This window comes from Falco cherrug, chromosome 1 (genome assembly GCF_023634085.1).
Source record: "Falco cherrug isolate bFalChe1 chromosome 1, bFalChe1.pri, whole genome shotgun sequence".
NCBI classification, from domain to species: Eukaryota; Metazoa; Chordata; class Aves; order Falconiformes; family Falconidae; genus Falco; species Falco cherrug.
Genome location: NC_073697.1, coordinates 51677691 through 51699538, shown reverse-complemented (window position 1 = coordinate 51699538; position 21848 = coordinate 51677691). Strand labels below are relative to the sequence as shown.

The 21848-nt window shown below is 37.8% G+C and overlaps 1 protein-coding gene across 4 annotated transcripts in view; it reads right to left on the bottom strand.

The window, feature by feature from the left end:
• JAKMIP1 (janus kinase and microtubule interacting protein 1) overlaps positions 1-21848 on the bottom strand; it is a 249801-nt gene that overhangs the window by 191681 nt on the left and 36272 nt on the right. For 2 of the 4 annotated variants that reach the window (XM_055708150.1, XM_055708125.1), the window contains exon 2: positions 3771-3965. The gene's annotated coding sequence lies outside the window, so the exon portion shown is untranslated. Of the gene's footprint in view, positions 1-997; positions 1098-3770; positions 3966-5483; positions 5657-21848 lie in introns of those variants that run through there. The other 2 variants (XM_055708144.1, XM_014285318.3) reach the window with 2 other exon arrangements.

Genomic DNA, 21848 nt, shown 5'->3' with positions numbered 1-21848 from the left:
TTCCTCGTATTTTGCTTTCCTCATTTCTGTTTCCTGCTATAACCAACACACACAAGAGCTACTAATTCATTTTTGAATAGGAAATGTTAATTAATATGATTCAAGTAAATATGTTCACATCTGAAGTAACTTTTCAAGCAAACTTGAGGTATACTTTCTACTTCTGTTGAAGTTTAGGTTTTGACACAAACACAGAACACAGTCCACACTAAATAAAAAGTGAACTCAGCTGGGAGATGGAAGTGTTCCAGTATGTAGCATTTCTCAGGCACACTGACTCCAAATCTTATGTAAAATATAGCATGTGCAAAAAGATCACACAAGGCAGAACAGGAGCAGAAAGGTCTCCATGGATTAAAAAAAAAAAAAAAAAGTATGATAAAAAGCTTTCCTCAAAATAATGCATTATGCTACCCTAGAGTACTTTATTATAAAAGTGCAGCACTGAGCAACAACTTGAAATCGATTGTTATTGTCCAAGTTAATTATAACACAGAAACGGATAAAGGCACATTTTAAAATATTTTTTTTTGCTTAAGACTACTTGTAATACAAAGAACCCCATAATATAGTTAACATAAATATGTATAATCTGTGTGTATGTGCACAGGATGGGCTTCCTTCGGAAAGGATAAGTTTCAGGTGTTGAGGTAGTGTTCTTGAAGACAATTCTCCTGGAAATCAACTTTTATACAATGCTATGCATAAAACACGTCTCCCCCACCCCCCCTATATTGCCACAATCAAAGCACATTATCAATGCTATTTAATATTCACAACACATCATTCAGAGCTATTGAAGTTATAAATTAATGTAAGAGCTGTGAAAAACTTACAAAAAGCTAGAGATGACCATAACCGTGAGAAAGCCTATTTATTAAAAAAAAAAAAAAAAAAGCACAAGGACAGTATATCCTAAAGGATTATCAAAACTGCCAACTTCATGGTCTCTCACTATTACTTATTGAATGCATATCATGTAGGCTATAGTTCATACCTTCTTTTTAATTCATACTCATTTATGAATATACAAGGATCTTCATAACAGACTGAAGATCTGTTCTGCTCAGTGTCAGGCAGTGAGTCTCACATATATGAAAGACCTTTCCAAGGTAGCAGAAAAACTTGCTCAGAAACATTACCTATCTTATCTCAACACAACCATTACCAGCCACAGACTTATCTAACGGTAAAAGACGCGTGGGAATTCTGCCAGCAGCTGTACAGCTACCAGCTACTCAAATGTATTACCTTCTTATATTTCTAAGTACGAGAAACTATTCTATGCAAGTATGTCATAGTACTTGTTTTCTCTGTTTGAAGAGTAATAGATCTGTAGTTACATGGCAGGGAACAGAAGTAATGTTTATACAGAGGATCACTGAATACAGATTGTTCAAAGGATGTTAAGAAAAAAATTGCAAATATGACAGTAATACCAAAGTTTATCTTAATTTCTGTTATTTAATTTATGTAAATTTAAAGAGAGGGGGAAAAGATCAATTTTGGTAGATTTCATGATCAGTCAGCAAAACAAACAAAGAGCCATTTTAAAAATGTGCCTGGCTCTATACCCAACACACTGAAGTAATCCTGATTTTTCACAGAAGTAGCCAGTCTTCCACTAAAGCAAAGTGTCCACCCATACCTGCAAGAATGTTTGTGTTTACAGAACTGTTCCAAAGAGATAGTTTGGAGATATCAGAAACAGTCTAGCCAAATAAATTAATATTCAAGAAATATGACTAATCAAGTAAGACAAGCTAGGGACCAGATAGGGAGGTTTTTTCCCTGTAGCATTCGGCAAATGTGCATAAGCAATCCAGAGGATGAAATCCCTCTGCTCAAATTTTCATAAGCTAGTTCCAATAGGAATTATCCTTATGGATAATTTGCATGTGACAAAAATCACTTTCCAAAATACATTAGTTGTTGAAGACTCATGTTTTAAGCATTTCATTTTCATTATGCAGAGTCACCTAAATAAAATATTAAGTCTAAATCAATCTGTTAATCTATGTTCAACTGTTTGGATGTACAGGAACAGGACAGACTGAAGGACAACAGAGGGGGAAAAGCATAACTTTAAATAGCATTCCTTTGAAATTTAAAAATCAAAACACATGCACCTTAGCAGAGAGCCAAATTATAATATTCAACAGCTAGTTTTAGAGTTCAGCATTTTAATTCTTCTCAAAATCAGCATCATCTACTTTCTGTTATTTTTAAGTAGACACAAAGATTATTTTTTCCATATACATCTATGACTGAAGCTTCTCATGCATTTTCCCTAAAGAGTTAAACCCAATCAGAAGTAAATGTTGCACTGCCCTCCCAATTACAGAGGAGAAAATTTAGGGTCACATTAGTTTATCTGTTGCCCCCAAAACAAACTTAGTTATTATAATTATTCTCTATAGTAAAAGTTAGTTAATGAACACCAAACTACTTGAGACATATTTTTTCACTCTGAATGTTACTTTATAATGACTATACTGCAAAGAAATTCTCTGAAGCATTAAAATCAAAGATACTAATCAACTATTAGCTGTATTTGAGTGTCAAAGATGACAAGCAAATACTACCCAGACAGACCCTAAGGCATGTTTTATACCCTGTATTGTTCACTTTACTCTTTCCTTCTTCATTAATTTTTCAGTAATGATCATGCACTCTACAGATGTCATTACCCATAACACTTGCCTTACTTAAGGTCATACTTTACCCTTCCATTCAGAAATGAAAAGTAAGTTTTCATTATGCACTATATCAAATATAATGGCAAGATTGATGAGCAGCAGAGGCACAACAATTTGAATACACAAACTGCAAAGCATCTACTAGGAAACGATATTTCCTGGGTTACTGTTGCTTTCCTTTTCTTTCTGCATTACAGTTTATTGACGAACTTCAACTATATTTGCAACATTAATCTTGATTAAAATATCATTTCCAGGGGCCAGTGGCATTTTGCCACAGTAAGGACAGTTACACAGAGTGGTGGTTGCCCAGTTCTCCTAACATTTCTAATCCTAGTAGCTGTATCATCACTGCAGTTCCACTACAGGACTACCACAAGATGAAAAAGCCAGGAATTAGGCACTGTGTTAAACTGTCATCCTTACTAAACTCCTCCCAGTAGGAGGAAACTGACAATTTTCCCCATATAGTAGATGATCCTTGAAGCAAACAAAATATTGTGGTGGGGTTTTATGCATAGTATATATAGCTGCCTTCTGAACACCCAGACACGTGTATACTATAAACACAAAAGTCAACAGAAGGTTGGAAAGTCTATCAAAGAAGCTTAGCATCCAACTGAGACAAAAGTAACTAAAGTCTTTCTTATTAATGGTGACAGGTATAGATGAAGCAAGACAGCAGTCAAGTTAGCAAGCAAATGATAAGCTTAGGACACTGAACAACTTTCTGTACCGCACATTTTAGATGCCATGGGCAGGGGAATGCCTTACAAAGTAAATAAAGAAAAATCTCAGTAGGAAAATATTCGTATCATCAATAAATTTATTCACTGAATATAGAAAGTCTCTATGTAAATCATATTCAAGCAAAGACAAAAACTTTGTAGAGATTTGGTTTATTTTACTGCCTGCAAAATCTAGTTGGGTTTAAAATATAGCTCAGTTAAAAAAAAAAAATTCAAACTTGAAGTTTCAAATCATATTGTCTCTAATAAATTGATAACATCATATCTGTACTGTAGATTTATTCTCATTCTACCCAACAAACATGCTTGCAATGCACAGTACCTTTCTTTTGTCCACAGGTTGCTGAGGCAGCGGTGTTTGATTTTAGCTTACAGGGGTGAAGACTGAGCAGCGCCAGTAGCTAAGTCACTAGGTATGTTTGTACTGGGACTTTCCACACCACAATGCCTAGTCCTGTTAGCACGTTCTCTTTTTCATCAGCAAGGAGGGATTTCTGAGCAATATTAGTGACATCATCTGTTAAACAAAAGAAAAGAGATTTAATACAAATCAAATTTGATTAACAGCTTTGATGGTAGCAATGTAATAAAAAAAATATATACACAGGGTAACAATGCAGCAGAATAATCTATCATGCAGAATTACAAGCATGGCCTCTTCTTTATATTAAGAACACATATGCAGAGTTTACTTCACGTTTTTTTACTAGATAGCCCTCAATGAAAGCAAGACAAAAACTGCAAAGCTACTTGCCAATTAGACCACATCAATCCAGACTGTTAACGCAGCATAGCTAACACTACATTCGTATTCCATTCCAACACAGGTTACTTGGTTTTGGCCTACAGGCTTAAATTGTCACAGTGGCCGCTTATAAATTGTCCCATACAGACTGGCCACTGTCATGGATCTTTATAAAACCTCAAAATATACCAACATAAGGAAGTTATCATGTGTTCTGTTGAAAAGAGGACAAGACTGAATTTCAGAAAACCTGAATTCTATTCTTCTGTGTATAACTCTCTTGTACAGCAAAGGTAACGATGACAATTTCCTCTCTGAAAAAAGCCATTAAGAAGAGATGCACAAAGCCTTCATATTGCTTCATTTCACATTTCTTGATGCTATTTCAACATGTTCTGATCACAAGGGGAAACACTCAAATCTTATTGATATATATACTAATTGTTATTTTGGATTGATATTTCCCATGCACAGAAAAACCTATTTACAAAAAGAAAATTATGTTTATGGAGATATCCTTATGGAAAACAGCACTCTGAAAGCTTAATGACTAGAAGAAACTCAAGTTCCTTAATGAGTATCATCTATTTCCTGGAGTCTCTACTTGTGACAGCACCTTTATTTATGCTGTGGGGTACGCAAAGAGAGTAAAGTCTCCTCAATGATAAAACTTCTCATAGTACACCCTTTGTGTTAAAGTGTAAGCCAGTGATTGAGTAAAAGTGATCCGGACAAGACAAACAAATTTCAGCAATGTCTAGTGCAAACACGGCCATACTGGGATCTCCAAAGCAGAGGGCTGGCACATGGCACAGAATCAAACTCCCTGTTTTTTGGGCAGGAGAGCTGGGAGCCGGGAGAGCACTGAAACATGAGGCATATCTCTATTACCATGTACATGGTTCAAGCCTTCACAAAAACCTGTACTTCACATAAAATGCATCAGGCTTGTATCCAACAGTACCAGTCCCAAAAATGTAACTCCCAAACTATTCCCTTTGCTGGGAAGCATTGTACTCATTTGCAGTGGTTTGTTTAAGGTTATGAACTTACTTGTTCAATAAAGACAGCCATCAAGGCAGTATTTAATGAAGTAAGAAAAAAAATAATAATCTGCATACTCATTTCCTTAGGGCCAGCTTCACTGCTGGGAGAGAATACTTTTGAAGAGGATGAAAGTACAGCTAGGGCCTGATCATGGCAGGAGATCAAAGTGCTGAAACAGCTTAGTCAGCATCTTTAAGTAGCACAGAAAGTTGGAAAAGAGGAACTATTTATATAGTAACAAACCTCCCCAGGGGAAGAGGGAGACCAAGAGCCTCTATTTTTTATGACATCAGATACCTCTGATTTCACCTTATCTTCACCATCCTTTTTGAGTTGCCCTGTTCGTAAATATCCCGATAGTGTTATTTCACATAATGAAACATTTTGTTGCTTTCTTCTGGCCTTCAGGAAGCAATCTGAATACATTTGAATAAAAGGGAAAGAGAAGGTTTCCCACGTTAACATGTAAATGTAGAAAAATCTAAGAGAAACAAGTACTGACTTGTAAAAAGCAAGTAAAGACAGCAATCAGGCTGGTAAGATGACAACAAAACAGAAAACACCCACACAACTCCAAAGAAAAAAAAAGACAAAAAACCCCATGACTTCAAAGTCACAAGTTATCCAGGTAAGTTGTCTACATTTAAAAATGTACTTGTTTTAGCAGATCTATTTATGGCATGATACCAATTCTTCTAAAGGAGAAGTTCTTAGATTTTAGAAAACTCATCATTAACAGTTGTATTTAAATTCTCTAGTAAATTTTGAAATAAAAAGTACGTTAATAAGATACATATTTTGGCCAACTGGCCTCCCTATAGAAAGAGAACAGTGTTTATGAATGTTTTGAGAGAAGGATGAAACATAGATATAGAACCTGCAATTTCAAGTTGCATTAATAATAGCATATATAATAAAAATAGTACAGTGAAGTGACAATATCCACTTTTTAAAGTGGATGTTTCAGTGGCATAGCATACAAGTGAGATTAAGAAAGATGACCCCCTTCTTTGGCAATTGTCTTGCAAAAAACTATGGCAAATTTAGAACATTCAATTATGCCAGCTACTAGAAATTGTTAGAGTGCTATTCACAAAGAATAACCAGCAACCACTGGAAACCTACAACCCAATAATCCTTCAGTAATCTTCCTATAGCTTCTTAAAAGATACAGTAATACAAAAATAACTTAAAATAATTGGATACTTAATTTCTCATTTCCAGTAACTGCTAAACTAAATCTACTTTGAATGGCAGTGGGGGAAGGATAAAGAGGGGAAGCTGTTGCTGTGGAAATGTATCTGTTAACCTACAAACAGAGCATAAACCACACCTGTTCAAATTCATTCAACTCAAAATATATCATGCACACCATAAACTCCAGGAGCCAAAACTATTACAGAAATCATTTGACAGATGAGCTGTGATAAATTGCTAATTTCACTCAAGGTAATAAAGTCACCAACATATGCATATCCTGTAGTTATGGCAGTACATGCTAAATAGAGAAAGTCAACTCAGTTGTGTTCTTTAATATATAATGGCTCTCTAGACAAAAGTTCAGTGTTATAAAAATGAAGGTTTTTATTTCTGTTTACATGGAAATGACTTGCAACACTTGTAAACACTTCCCAGTTAGGAAAGGTTAGAAATTATCCAAGTTTGTTCATTTGGGCTTTTAATTACAAACATAGAATCTTTGGTGAAATTTCTGTTTCCTACACATTATTCCATAGTATGAGGTAGTTTCATATCTTGGGAGCAATATAAATTTAAAGGTAAGAGAGTAAACACTGACGCCAACCTACTCTTTTCCTTTAGATTCCCAGAATAAGAAAGCATTCAGATTCTCAGAGATTTCAGTGAGATCTGTTCGTATGGGGAACCTTAGTCCATTTTAACTCTTAAACACAGTGCATTGCTTGCAGAAGGTTTAAAAAAAAAATAATTACTAAGGTGGAAAGATATTTTGTAATTCTTCTTGGAAAGTAGAACAGTTGAGTACAATTCCACTGACAACTGGGGTAATGTCACGTGCAGTCCATAAACACATGTCCTGCAGACTGCAAGGGGGGTTGGGGTGGTGAATGTGTGTGTGGTGGGGGTGGTGTTGGGGTCTGCAGCTGGTCTGCAGACAAGTTAGTTGACTTCAAGGACTTAGCCATGTACCTTTAAGACAGCCACAAATTGTCAGGTATGTAAACAGGATGTGAAGAAACGGAACTTAGAACCACAGCACCTATAGCAACAGCAAATAGCAAGCAAGAAGGACACAAAAACCTATCAGGGTCTAACACCTGTACTGTCTAAGATATATAAATAGTTTGTATAAACAATAAAGGCCATTTTGTCCGAACCCAGCCATGCAGACATAGTGTTTTTTTCAGTCCGCCTCGACTTGTGTCACCACAGGATGGATCTCAAAAGAACTCCTTTTTCCAAACCCTTCCTCCTGTCCTTCACAACTCAAACAGTAACAGGTAGGGTCCAACTATAATCTTCAGAGAAAAAAAAATAAGATAAACAACACTCACATCCTTAGCATGTGCTAACAACAAAGCAGTTTCCCAGAATGTTTCAGAAGCCCTCCCTAGATCATTGTACAGCTGATCTAAATTTTGAAGACATTATAGAAACAAGGCTTTTTGGTTTTAAAATGACTAAACAGAAAACATGGTAGCCAGTGACAAGAATGACCCAAATAAATGACAACTCCTTTGGGAATACAGTGCCGAGCATATCTGTGAGTCCTCTCCAGTAGCTGCTAGAAATTTTGCTTGGCAAATGCTTTGTAACGGGAATGTACATTACCACTGGCTTTTTTTCAGAAGCTATTCTAATCGACAGGTTAGAGGACGGAGGGAAGGGTTCCTTCTTACCACCAAATATTCAAGTATTTAAAAAAACGTACTTTCAAAAAAACCCATCACATTTTACTACACTACCTTGTTTTCTACTCTAAAGCTTTATATCCATAATATTAATTTGAGGTGTAATTTGTCAGTAAGACATCTATTTGTCAGGCATATAAATTACACACAAGAAGACGGCATCTTCCCATTCTTGCCTCCAGTCTTTGATTTCTTAGGATGTGACATTTGCTTTGGTACCAGATCCCCTGGGATTTCCAGCAGAGCAAAGAATTTATTTACACATAAATAAAAGCTGCATAGACAAAGCCCTTCAAGAACGGGATTTGTTCTTGCTGTCGACATGTCACATCAGCAACAAACATTGGTACCCAATATACATCACTTGCTCTCTACTTTACCCATTCAGTCTTCACCTACTACACCATATTACAACCAGAAAATGTGATGCCTTCTCTGTGGCTGCACTAAAGGAGAATGGGAGAAGGAGAAAAAAAAAAAAAAAAGAATCTAGATGGAAGCTTCAATGTAAAACATTGTGAATGCATCATGGCCTGAGGTACAAAAAGCACAGATCACACCACAGAGGCATACCCTTTGAACACAAAGACTTACAATACTATGACGTGGCATTTTCAAGCCATTCTACATATCCTCAGCAATGTACACTTAGCAAAATGTGCAAACACCATCTCCATTCTTTATATAGTGAACAAACAAAGAGGACAGAATTACTTCAGGAGCTTTTCCCTACTTTTTTTTTTAGTATCAACTTTTAGGTTGATATAGCAGAAATCAAATCCTAATAAGCAGCAAGTTCTTGCCCACAAACACTTCTTCAGTCACTACCAGGAATACTGATGGGAATTTTCTTGATCTGTTTTAATCTCATTTTTATTATAAAATATGTCTTTGACAGTCAAAACACAGAATTTTTATCTGGGTACTAGAAACAATGACAGACATAAAAGTAGTCGCTCACTTCCCTACCTCCTCCATATTATAGCTTTCTGGTTTGGCATCTCCATAACAAGTCACTCCTTGGGGTTCATTTAAACTTCTGTCAGCAGTAGTGGGCTACCAAAAACAGGTCAAGAATTGAAGTTTGTTTCTGAGTTGTTCTCTATTGCCTTACTGTAGACTACTAAACCACAACTCCCAGGAGGGCCTACAAATGGCTGGTAGGCAGCACATCATACAACAGTGCTTTCATAGGAATTGATATCATTCGTGACACCTTGTTGTTTTAATTGGATTGTCTATGCAAAGAAAAATCTTCCTAATCATTCTCTTTTTTTTCTGAAGTAGGAAGCATACTAATTCTTGAATGGACGTTTCGGAAGAACGTGAATGTGGCTTGTTTGTACAGTTGATTTAACACCACAAAACACACTTGGAAAATAGTTACAGCATTTACTAGATTTAGGTGACAAATATGGTGTGCCAACTGCAGGACACAGTTGCTTGTGTGTTCAAAAGTAGGCAAATTATGTTTTCTATCCTACATGGTGCTTATTTATAATAAAGATATACAAAAACTTTCTCGGTAATTAAGATGATTGGGATGAAGTAGCAATCATATGGGGAGAGTTATCCATGTGAAATTACATCCTTAAAGACTACCAATAATTAACTAATAAAGTTATGAATGACATTCTGTGTTCATTAAATATCAAGTGCATTAATGCTGTTAAAAAACAGATTCAATGAGCTTTTAGTGAGTGTGGCCAGAGACTACAGAGCCTCTTTACACTAAGAACCAATCTTTTTTTACATTAAAAAAAAAACACAAACCAAAAAACACTCAACATAAAATGTTTTCCCCGACTCAGATCTCCTTGCTGAAGGCTGAGGCTGGTGACACCTCAGCCTGTTTACATGAGTTTGTGAGCTCTTCTTGTTCCCAAGTCTGTCAAAGGAGCCAGCCTGCTTCCTGAAGGCTCACCCCTCCGAGACACCTTCTTTCACACCAAATTAGCTTTTAGAATAGCTTCCATACAGCTAACGGGTCTTACAAAATCAGACTATCCTTGTATAAGTACAACATTAATGTTTACGTTACCATAGGATTCATACAAATTCAAGAGAGACAGTAATGTCAAAGCATTATACAGCCATCCATACTACATCACCTATAGCAAAGATAAAATTGGGAACTATTTTTCCTCCCTACTTCCACACACAGCGTTCAGTGCTGCATTACCAGAGTGACCAAGATTGCTGATGTAAGATCACCACTTAGACTGGCCCTTGAAGGGAATATAAGCTTACTCGTGGAATAATTGTCTTCCTCACTGTTTTGGATATTCAAGATTTTTGAGTTTTAAAGCCTGAACAAAAATTCTTCATACATCTCTCACCAATAAGGCAATTACACGTACTTGTATGTCCGAAGTCCTTCACACAATAGAAAAGCAAAGGTTTCAGCTTCCAAAAAGAACTTACTTTTCCACTAGTGCTTCCCAGGACCTAGTATTTATTATTAAACTTAAGCCTAATGCAAGATTTATTAGGCTACTCGGGCCTTTTAGCTTCTCTCACATACGGCTTATTTGCTATTTTGCCTCAGCAGTTCATGCAGTATATAAATATGTATGACATTCATTTAGCATTTATATGGGTATGAGCAAATATATATATGGGTGGCCCTGTACAGAAACAGCTGGATTCCTAGAGTATGAACAATCAGAAGCCTGCTTCTTATATCTTAACCACAAAAAGCCCTCATGCAAAGGCTAGACTTTATTCATTTAGCTTAATTGACTTTTATATGATTAATTAAAAAGTAATAAATTTTCACATCAGCATATAGCATGAGTTTAGAAACTGCCATGTGACTACTGCTACAAATAATAGCATCCACTTTAAATTCCCTTGTGTACTCATAAGAAACCTTTACTGTGTCACAACAGTGATATTTCATTGTATGCATTTTATTTTTCAGAGATTTTGACAAACTATTGACAAAACTCTTCTTGGAGCCCTGTGGCAGTCCTTCCTTTAGCAGGATCCTTAGCCAGATCCTTACAGGTACCAGAATTCTTAAAATACGTTGTTCTATAAGATAAAATTTTAAATGAATACATGTAAAAGTAACAAACAAACAAAACCCAACAAAAAAACCAAACAACAACAAAAAAAACCCAAAAAGAGAGCCAAGTGCTATGCCAAGGATCTTTGCCAGCTGGAAGCTGGTATCACATGAACAACTGGAAAAGTATAAGCTTCTGCTTTACAATGTTACAAAGATCTTGTAGGATCACACAGTATTTCCCTTAACCTTTTCCACTAATGAGATAAATTTTGTCTTTAGAGGCTGCTCTTTTTACAAACCCTTGTAACTAATTTTTTGGACAGTTTGTTCAAAAAAAGGAAGAACGGTAGCTATCTGAAACAGGTCAAAGGATTTGGAAAGCTAGAATATATTCTGTCTGAACAGGATAGAATTATCCATCAAGAAGGGGTAGATAAGATGTCAGAGATCCAAGACACAGTCCACCATAATGTTGCTATCTCTTTCTAACTCTGTAAAATACATATTCCTAGGCACAGACATGTATGCATACAAAAAACCCATACCTAGTCAAATTAGAAGTAACATTAAGTTGGGATAAATTTGATTTTTAAATTTCAGCACTAACTTTTCTTATTATTTTGCTTTTCAAAATACAGCCCTCTTAACAGTGCTGCAGGATCAGCTAGCATATACTCCAAAATTAAGGAGGCCAAAGATAAAGTAGTTTGACACCCCATTTACAAACTAGTTACCAACTCCCCATCCCAGTTCCCTCCTCTGCCCCTTGACATATACACCCCTATCTTCCTTTTTACTACTGACACACAGTGTCTATTGTAAGGCTAAATAAAACAAGAAACTAAACAAATATTTTACATCAAATCCACAGTTTCACAGAACTCATCATCCAAGAATAACTACACAGGTCATTGCTAGTACTTCTCCCTTGCAGACCGCGTATGCCAAGGGAAGAGGTTTACCCAAGGTCACCCAGTGAGTCAGCAACAAATTGTGAAAAGAACTCGGTACAGCTGAGTCCTATGTGCTTGGACTGCAGCTCACAAGTTAACCCTGCCTTGGAAGGAAACCTGCGCTTTTATACCCAACAGCATCAATTTGCTCTATTAAGACACAAATTGGGCAATCTCATTGATGTTAGGTTTGTAGTCTATTATTAGTAAATGCTTCAGTTCTAACAGCAGTTACCAATATCTACATTTCTCAGACGTGCATAGCAGCTACAAAGTGCGCAGATCCTGGGTGCTTAATAAAGACTTCATAATGATCATAAAAATGACACACGTAGATACATCTGCAAATTCTGTGCTTCTCAATGCAATCAGCTTTTCTTCCACATTTTGACAAAGACTTAAAATTTAATAAATATCAGCACCCAGCCAGCATATTATTCCACCTACTCATAAAAGGGATATTTTTCTGCTCAGAGACAGCATGTTAAAGTGATTCACAGGAGGAGATGATAAAAGTTTCATTCTCCCAGAAACCTCAGCAAGTCCAATTAAACAAAGACAAGCATAATAGTTTGAAACAGGCACTGTTTGATACAAAGACATCACTATCTTTCAGTGAAGGACTGCACGCTAGTTTTACATGAACAAAGAGCTGCTTCCAATTAAAATCATAGTAATGGGGGATGGGAGAAAAAAAAATCAATTCAAATGCTCTTCAGGTACTTGCCTTTACAGAACAATTACCCAGTGATGGTGTGACATCCCTCCCCAGCCATTTCACCAAGCGCACCATAAGGGAGTGCTGTAGAGATGCAGTAACATGTAAGCATACTGGCTGTTACACTCTAGCTCTCTGTTAATTCCAGTTCAGTTATGTACCAAACTGAATTCTTCAGATGTTTCTACCATGAGGATTTCATGCCTGACAGTGGCATGCTTTACAACAGATCATATAGAATTTTACAACTATTACTGAAAATGCATCTACCAGTCAGAAGGTATGTAGGTATCCAGAGATGTAAAGAGCTAGTGATATTTCTTAAAATAGGTAATCAATATATGTTGATAAGTGCAACTTATCTACCTTAGATTTTTCAGTCCCTAAAACTGAACACTACAAGCCCTGTTTCAGTTACTACTAGGCACAGAAAGAGCAAAGGCTTTGACCTTTTTGGTTCTTAATTCAATAGCAGCACCAAAGCCACACATCACACATACAAAAGAAAGTTTAAGATTACTGGTTTCTAAAACTACAACTCAATACAGGGTGGTGGTTGGGTTTTTTTTATATATATATATACTGGATTATATTCTCCCTCTGCCCCATCTCCTCTCCCATCTTGACTCTCTCTTTCCCACTGGAAACAAATACCTCATCACTTCTTTCCAACCTCATCACACTAATACCCTTCGTATGCCATGAATACTAAAGACCTTTCCTTCCAGAGATGATCTGGCCGATATATATCTAAATAAAGTCAGAACAAGTCTTCTTAGTTCAGCATAAGCTGGCTTTGAAGATTGCTTGTCGTGTTTCAGACCTGATTAAAAGACTGCACGCCAAGACCTCGACTAACTCTTCCACTGACATCAACTGGATTTAACAAAAGCTAGGTGTGTGCTCTTGCCTCCAAATACTACCTTGGCCAGTATAAAGAGTCACTGGCCTTTCTTGAGAAGTGAACATTTACAAACAGGGATTGAGGAAAGTATGTTGGAGCAATTTTGGTCATTAAGGAACAGAAAGATACAAATCCACTGCGTTCTATTTTAACAGAGCTTTGCCTTCACTTTTATATCATGGAGTTTGGTTCTAGCCTCCCTAGCAGGACCTGGAAATACCAGCTGTGGAAACCTGAGTATCCTAGAAATATGGCTGCTGCAACCTTCTCACGATACATTAGAGAAACTAATCTTGCTCTACTAAGTAAATAAAAGTAGAAACACACCTCCCAAAGCCTTTTCTTTTCTCTCCTCACAGACATATATATATATGTATATATAAATTTACATACACACAGCAACACATACACTATACACCAAAGCAGGATACTGTCATCAAATGCTGTTCAGAAATGGCTACATTTTTGGCAGGAAAAGTCCATTTCTTTTGAGATGACCAGCACCCTGGCCTCAGCCCCAGACACAGTGACCCCACCAGAGCATCACACTGGTGTTCACAAAGGTCAGGAGGAACCTGAGCTGGAACATGCAATATCCCTGTAAAACAGCCATGCTCCATAGTGGTGACATGGGAAGGAGCCAGACTGAGGGGCACAGTGCACATACTCTGCGCTGGGCAGGGATTTCTTGCATTTGTTACACTCCCTTCGGTTTTTTGGAGATCTGTTCACACAAATGTGAATAATACTCACCTTTCAGGAACACAAGCATGGGGACCGGGCACAGACACAAACCCACTTCTAACATTTCCACAAAGGAGCTCCTTGCTGCTCTTATCGTCATGATATATGCTGAGCTTAAAATTCTTGCTGGCCTGTCAGCAGTAACATAACTCAGCTTATTTCACTTCATACTTTGCCAGCTCATAAAGTTCAAGCTCAGCATGCCTAACTGCAGGTCAGCGCTGTGTTCTCATTACCACACCTGTGCAGAGTGAACCGCCCCTTCTTTTACTGGTTCATCCTCACACACACACACTTTTTTTTTTAATGTCTTGTTGCCCTACTAAGTTTGCAAAATTAAAAAAAAAAGTAGTAAGCCCAGTTCCAGGAGAAGTATAAACATGCTTTAAATTTGTTTGCTCCGTAACAAGTTAATTTAAAACTAATATTCTTCTAACATCGTGTCAGGAAATACCAAGTCAAATTCTTTGCAATTCCAAATACAGTGTACTACATATTTTTATTTACAAATCTGTTAAGATGGTTTCCTCAAAATTACCTGCGATATTATGATCTGATCCATTTTCCTGACACAGTTAAAAGTATTAATTTATTTTTCACTTTCTTTATAACACCAACTTTAAAAACGTGTATTGCACTACCATTTATAACTTCAGTTCTGAATAGAAGTGTTCTGATAAATTTTTTGTCTGGTTTCAGGTTTTTTTGTTGGCTTTCTTTTTTACCTTTGGTTTTCCCACATTTGATAAATCACTCTTATATGACCTTTTTTACTGTGTATTTATATAAACACCTCCCAGTAAATAAAGTTTCAGATGAAACAGACTGCTGCTTGAGTCAGCAAAGATATATTAGAAAAAGAGAACTAACATATGCATGCTACTGCATCAAAGTATCTATATTTATTAGGGACAATAGAACAATAAAGTCAAAGAAAGTGCAACATCAGCAGAAGTGCACATGTTGCTGATAAAATATATTGAAGCCCTGTAAAAGGGATGCAGACCTTAGACAGAATTCAGCTGGCTTATACTTAGTCCTTTTCCACAAAGCAATAGTTTATATATATATTTAAATATATATAGAATATACATATGCATCCAAGATAAAAATTTTCAGACCAGCACAGCAATTCTTAGACATCTTCTCTCTAAACCAGGCAAACATAACATTTTTAATAGTGTCATTTAGAAGTGCCTAAAGGGTTTAACATCGATAGATGTATACTTTGAACTTGTATTTCTGGCACAGATCTCCTTTGTTAAAAGGTAAGCCTACAAAGGACTAATGCTGTGAACATCACCATTTATGTGGCAGCGAGGGCATCAGGGTGCTGACTACCGCTCCCTGTGCCTACCACCTAACAGGTCTGGGTAATGGGATTTTTTTCTTTTGGTTCAGTACAGCCCAAAGGCTTTTAAGCTGGTCACTAGGTTGCATGCATACATTATAACTTAAAATTTAGCAAACACTACAATTCTTCATTTCCACATGTATCACCTTGAGCAAACCTGCACAAAATTTCTTCTGACATCACACAGCCAAGGTTCACTGTACAGGGTTTGTGTGGCAAGGTTTTGGTAGCGGGGGGCTACAGGGGTGGCTGCTGTGAGGAGCTGCCAGAAGCTCCCCCCACGCCCAATGGAGCAACGCCAGCCGGCTCCAGGATGGACCCGCCGCTGGGCAAGGCCGAGCCCATCAGCGACGGTGGTAGCAGCAGGGGGACAAAGTATTTCAGAAGGGGAAAGAAAAGGTACACAACAGCAACTGCAGCCAGAGAGGAGTGAGCAGGTGTGCGAGCAGCAGCCCCGCAGACACCCGGTGGGTGCAGGCAGGGCCGGAGGGGCTCCAGGCGCCGGAGCAGAGGTTCCCCCCCAGCCCGCGGTGAAGGCCACAGCGAGGCCGGCTGTGCCCTCAGCTCATGGAGGTGGTTTAAGATTTGGTTTTTATTTTCTCATTATCCTACTCTGATTTTGATAGGTAATGAATTAAACTAATTTCCCCAAGTCGGGTCGGTTTTGCCCCTGTCGGTACTGGCTGAGTGACCCCCCTGCCCTTATCTCGACCCACGGGCCTTTCGTTACATTTCCTCCCCCCTGCCCAGCTGAGGAGGGCACTGACACAGCCGCTCTGGTGGGCACCTGGCGCCCAGCCACGAGCAAACCATCTCATTCACTTAGAAGCTTTTTAAAGTCCTCGTGGGATTCTTCAAAATACTCTTTCACTATGGCAATTTATTTGCTGAAAGCATAACAGCTGTTGTAAAATAAACAAAATTCAATTAAACTTTATACTGGAACATTGCTAACTATAAAATATTACTGTATTTCAAATTTGATGGGTTCACAGTTAATTAATTTCAGACCACTGAACACAAAGCACAAAGGAAGAATTGTTTTTAAAATTTAAAAAAATAACTTAAGGTTTACTGAATACAATACTTATGATTTAGCCACCTAATTATCATCAATTTTTAAATACCAAGCCAAACAATAACATTTAGGCAGAAAATAAAATTTACCTACAGTTGATATTTATTGGTACTACTTCACCCAGAAGATAACAGAAAGTAAATCACTACTTTATCCCATGAGATCCTCTAGCTGCTGCACTACAATAGGATAAATTATCCCTTCCCTTTTGGTTTTGATGTTTATAAAATATGACTTAGTACTGCTACAAGCAAGTCATCAGTATGTTTGCAGAGGGAGGAGAACATGATTCATTTACACAGAACTAGATTCTCCTACGTGTACACTACCTGCTTAATGTAAGCTCCATGAAACTTGGTAATTGTATTTGGAAATTTTAGTGCAATCCACTCTAATTCCAAAGGCTGGAGGCATGGAGTGAAAGGGAAGCCTCCTTAAACTCCTCTTTGGAAATGTGGTTTTACACAAGAATATCTCCATTCTTGTTAAGGAGCAGAGTTACTAAAAAATTTTAAGTACTATTACATCATCCCAACAAGAAATTGTTGAAATTGAGAAAAATTGATGACTGAACTTTCAGAACTGAGGTCTTGGTTCAAGAGCAGCACCACAGATTTCTAAGACTGAAACAGACACTTCGTGAATCAATAATATGAATGTGTTGATCAACAGTAATCCAGGTAAGGAGTCAATACAGAATATTGTATTCTTCTATAGCACTAAGATATTTATGTAACATACTGTATTTATAGTTGTGGGCTTTTTTTAGATAATTGACGGTCTCCAAAGTGAGGCCAGGATTAAAAGAACGTGAACAATTTTGTTTTACCAAAAAACCCATGAGCAGATACAAGAACTCAGATCTTGTCTAAACTACAAAGGCAGGATAACAAGTTAAAAAACAGTTGTTGCCTGACCTGTCTCCTGCTAATTATCATTTCTAGATTTATTGGATTTTAGCCCAATTAAGATATTTAATTAAAGTTCAATTTTACACTACAAAAGAGAACAAGTATAAGTATAGCAGCTTGCTGGCTTTGTTGGATCATTAGCGCCTCTCGGTGAGTGACAACTGCAGGACACCACTCTCGAGCAGACAGGGTTCTGAGCCTCTGCTGTGTAGCCAAGGGAGCCCCGCAGCTAAGGGAGCGCTCCTCAACACCCTTCGCCTAAGCCAGAAATCACAGCCTATTACTCAGAGCACCACGCAGTTTAGTAGCATTTTTTAGAGAATTTAGGTAACTCTAAACCAACAAAAATACTTAGTAAAGGCACATAAACATATTTCCCATTGGTCGTAACGCCAGCTTTCACATTTCTTAGCTGATTGCCAGTAGGGCATAAGACACCAGAGTGGAACTCCCTTTAAAGAAAGTTGAAATCAAGACATGTTTCTCTTTACCTGGACTTCAGTAAAGGCTTTGACACTGTCTCCACAGAATTCTCCTGGAGAAATTGGCTGCTCATGGCTGGGATGGATGTACTTTTTGCTGGGTAAACAACTGACTGGATGGCCAAGCCCAAAGAGTGCTGGTGAACAGACTTAAATCCCGCTGGTGGCCAGGCACAAACAGAGTTCCCCAGGACTCAGTACTGGGGCTGTTTCTGTTTAATATCTTTATCAATGATCTGGATGAGGGGATCAAATGCACCCTCAGGAAGTTTGCAGGTGACAACAGGCTGGGGGTGGAGGGTGGGAAGTGTTGCTCTGCTTGAGGGAAAAAAGAATCTATGTATGAAGTTCAACAAGGCTCAGTGCTGGGTCCTGCACTGGGGTCACAACAACCTCACGCAGTGCTACAGGCTTGGGGAAGACCGGCTGGAAAGCTGTCTGGCAGAAAAGGACATGGGGGTGCTGGTCAACAGCCAGCTACATATGAACCAGCAGTGTGCCCAGGTGGCCAAGAAGGCCAACAGCATCCTGGCTTGTATCCAAAATAGGATATCCAGCGGGACCAGGGCAGTGATCATTCCCCTGCAGTCAGCACTGGTGAGGCTGTGCCTTGAATATTGTGTTCAGCAGTTTGGGGCCTCTCACGAGCAGGAAGACACAGAGGTGCTGGAGCATGTCCAGAGAAGGGCAGTGAAGCTGGTGGAGGGTCTAGAGAACAAGTCTTATGAGGTGCATCTGAGGGAACTGGGGTTGTTTAGCCTGGAGAAAAGGAGGCTCAGGGGAGACTTTATCCCTCTTTACAACTACCTGAATGGAGTTTGTAGGCAGGTGGGTGTCAGGCTCTTTTCTCAAGTAACAAGCAATAGAACAAGAGGAAATGGCCTCAAGTTACACCAGGGGAGGTTTAGATTGGATATTAGGAAAAACTTCTTCACTGAAAGGATGGTCAAGCATTGGAACAGGCTGCCCAGGGAGGTGATGGAGTCACCATCCCTGAGGTTTTTAAAAAATGTGTAGAGGTGGCACTTCAGGGACACGGTTTAGTGGCAGAGATGGTAGTGCTGGGTTTATGGTTGGACTAAATATCTTAAAGGTCTTTCCCAACCTAACTGATTCTGTGATTCTATGTACATATAATGGTCTATTTCACCCCAAAACATGGTGTATTGTGTGTAACAAAACACTTTTTATCTGCATTTTTTTTTTCAATATTAAAAAAGGATGAACTTGAAATGCCAAAGAATTATATCTAGAAAACTACCACATAAGCTCCAAGGAGGGATTCTTATGTCACCACCCACAATTAACAAAAAGTATTATATAATTAAGAAAACTTGATACGGACAAGTAAGAGCATAAATAAAGCTGATAGTCTGGTTAAGATGCTGCATACCCAGAAATGCTTTTAGCAGCTTAATAGCGTACTGTCTTAGAAAGCAGACAAACTAGTGTCTAAAGTATACAACATCTGCAAACAGGCAAAATACAGCTGGTATGTTCAAGGATAAGCCTCACATGTGAGGTGATTCCCTTAATTACCTTCAATCTAGAGTACTGCATCCAATTTTCTGCAGAAATAGGCTGTTTAAGGAGTCCAGATGGAAGACACAAGAAACAGCCTAAAAGTCATGGCTGAAAAGAACTGGGATTGTTAACCTTGAATAAGTGGTGTCTTCATATTTGTGAAAGGTTGTTGACAGGAGAAGAAGGAATAAAGTCCTTGCTAGGTTAACTGGGAACCAGACAGTAGAGGAGTAAGACTAAGGCTAGACCCTATGAGGAAGGGAGAGAGGTCCAGTAATACTGGCTAACCAAAGATTGGTAACTTAGAAAGAAGAAACCTAGAAAAAGCTATCAAATCTTTCTGAGAAGCCATCTCCATCAGGTAGGCAGTTAAGAACAAGTTAAACAAATACATGTCAGTAGTAGGTCTGTATAGATTTCTTACTCCTTTACAGATTTTTTTTTTGGGGGTGGGGTGATGGGGCGGTATAGATAGATGAATTAATTTCTGCATTGCAGTTCTGTAAGAGTATTTCTCAAATGCCTCTCCACTAATTTCAGGGTCACTTAAATGCCAGGCTAAGATAATTTGATTGTTTAGAGTTGTCTCAAGGCATTCTGAAAGGGCAATGACCTAATGTTCACTGCCCTTGCCTTATCAATCACTATACCTGCAGTATTTTTTGTGCATGCTTTAAAGACAGCACTGTACAGTAGGGCTTCTCTCTTTTTAAGGACGGAAATCAGCCAGAGTACCAAATGTCAATCTAAGCCACACATTGTCTTCTAAAAGGTTTTAACATACCAGTTTATAACTGAATTTCTTTAATCACCTGTTTTTATACAAGCAAATATGACTTAGGCTTGCACATCTACACAAGAAATAAAAACTTGGTTCTATAAAACAAGCAATCCAGACAGTTTTCACTGAATTCAGTGTTAAGAATCTCTCAAAAACCAAACACCCAATCAACCAAAACTTACTTTTCCTCAGCCTTTTTTTATGATTTCTGATTAAAACCTCATATTCATCAAGAATTACAAAGAAAATGACAGTCATTATGTATCTCAGGTCTACAGAACTAAATTTTAATTTAGAATTTAAATTTACTCCCTGAAGTGATGGTCAAATGAGAAGGAATCCTTGCATATGCTTTTGTAAATTTTATTAACATATAGATGACAGAACTCCAGAACACTCAAAAACTACTTGTTTATGTTTGATAAATTGCAAATCAAGATGCAAATAGCATGAGCAGAGCAACAGTACCCAGGAATTATTAATACATTCTGAAAACAGCTGTACATGACATACAAACCACAAACCACATGGAAACAGATGAGCTCACAGATCCTGGCACATTTTTAAGGAATCACTGAGTAAGAGTAACAAGTGGTGTGTGTGTGTGTGTTTCTTTCTTTTCATATTTTTAATTCTAGCTTTTCTGTCAGTACACCTTGCTCTGATACAAGATGCCAACAGGTGCTAGGACGATTGCACACATTTTTCTTTTCCAGGATGACTCTGGCAAGACTAAGCCTTCCTAATGTGATGGCTAACTGACTCAAAGTTTGTAGCTGGTGCCAAGCAGGTTGGTGTTGTGTATCTGTGGCAGGATGCTAATAAATGAAACCAACATGCTGACAACACTGACGGTAACAAATGTACTTTTTCTTCTTAATCCATTGGTCTTCACAGGAATGTACATAAAAAATACAGTTATTCCACTGAATTTATAACAATGCAGCAAATATTTTTTCAATTTTGTTAGACACACTTTAATATTTTTTGGTTTGATACCACTAGCCCTGCCACACCATGACAGCAGATGTGGGAAGATCAAGAACAACACTCCTAGGGTAAATGCTAGGTTCTGATATTCCATTATTGCTTCCATCTCAATGAACCAGCTCTCATCCAATTGAGTATTTCAGTGTGAGGGTCTGGGTAGGAAGGAAGAAGGAAAAGTCTCAAGTTTGCTATTACAAGACCAGCTTAATGGTTAAAAAATAAAAGATTCTATTTCTTTTAAAATTTGTTAGTATTACCAGTGTTT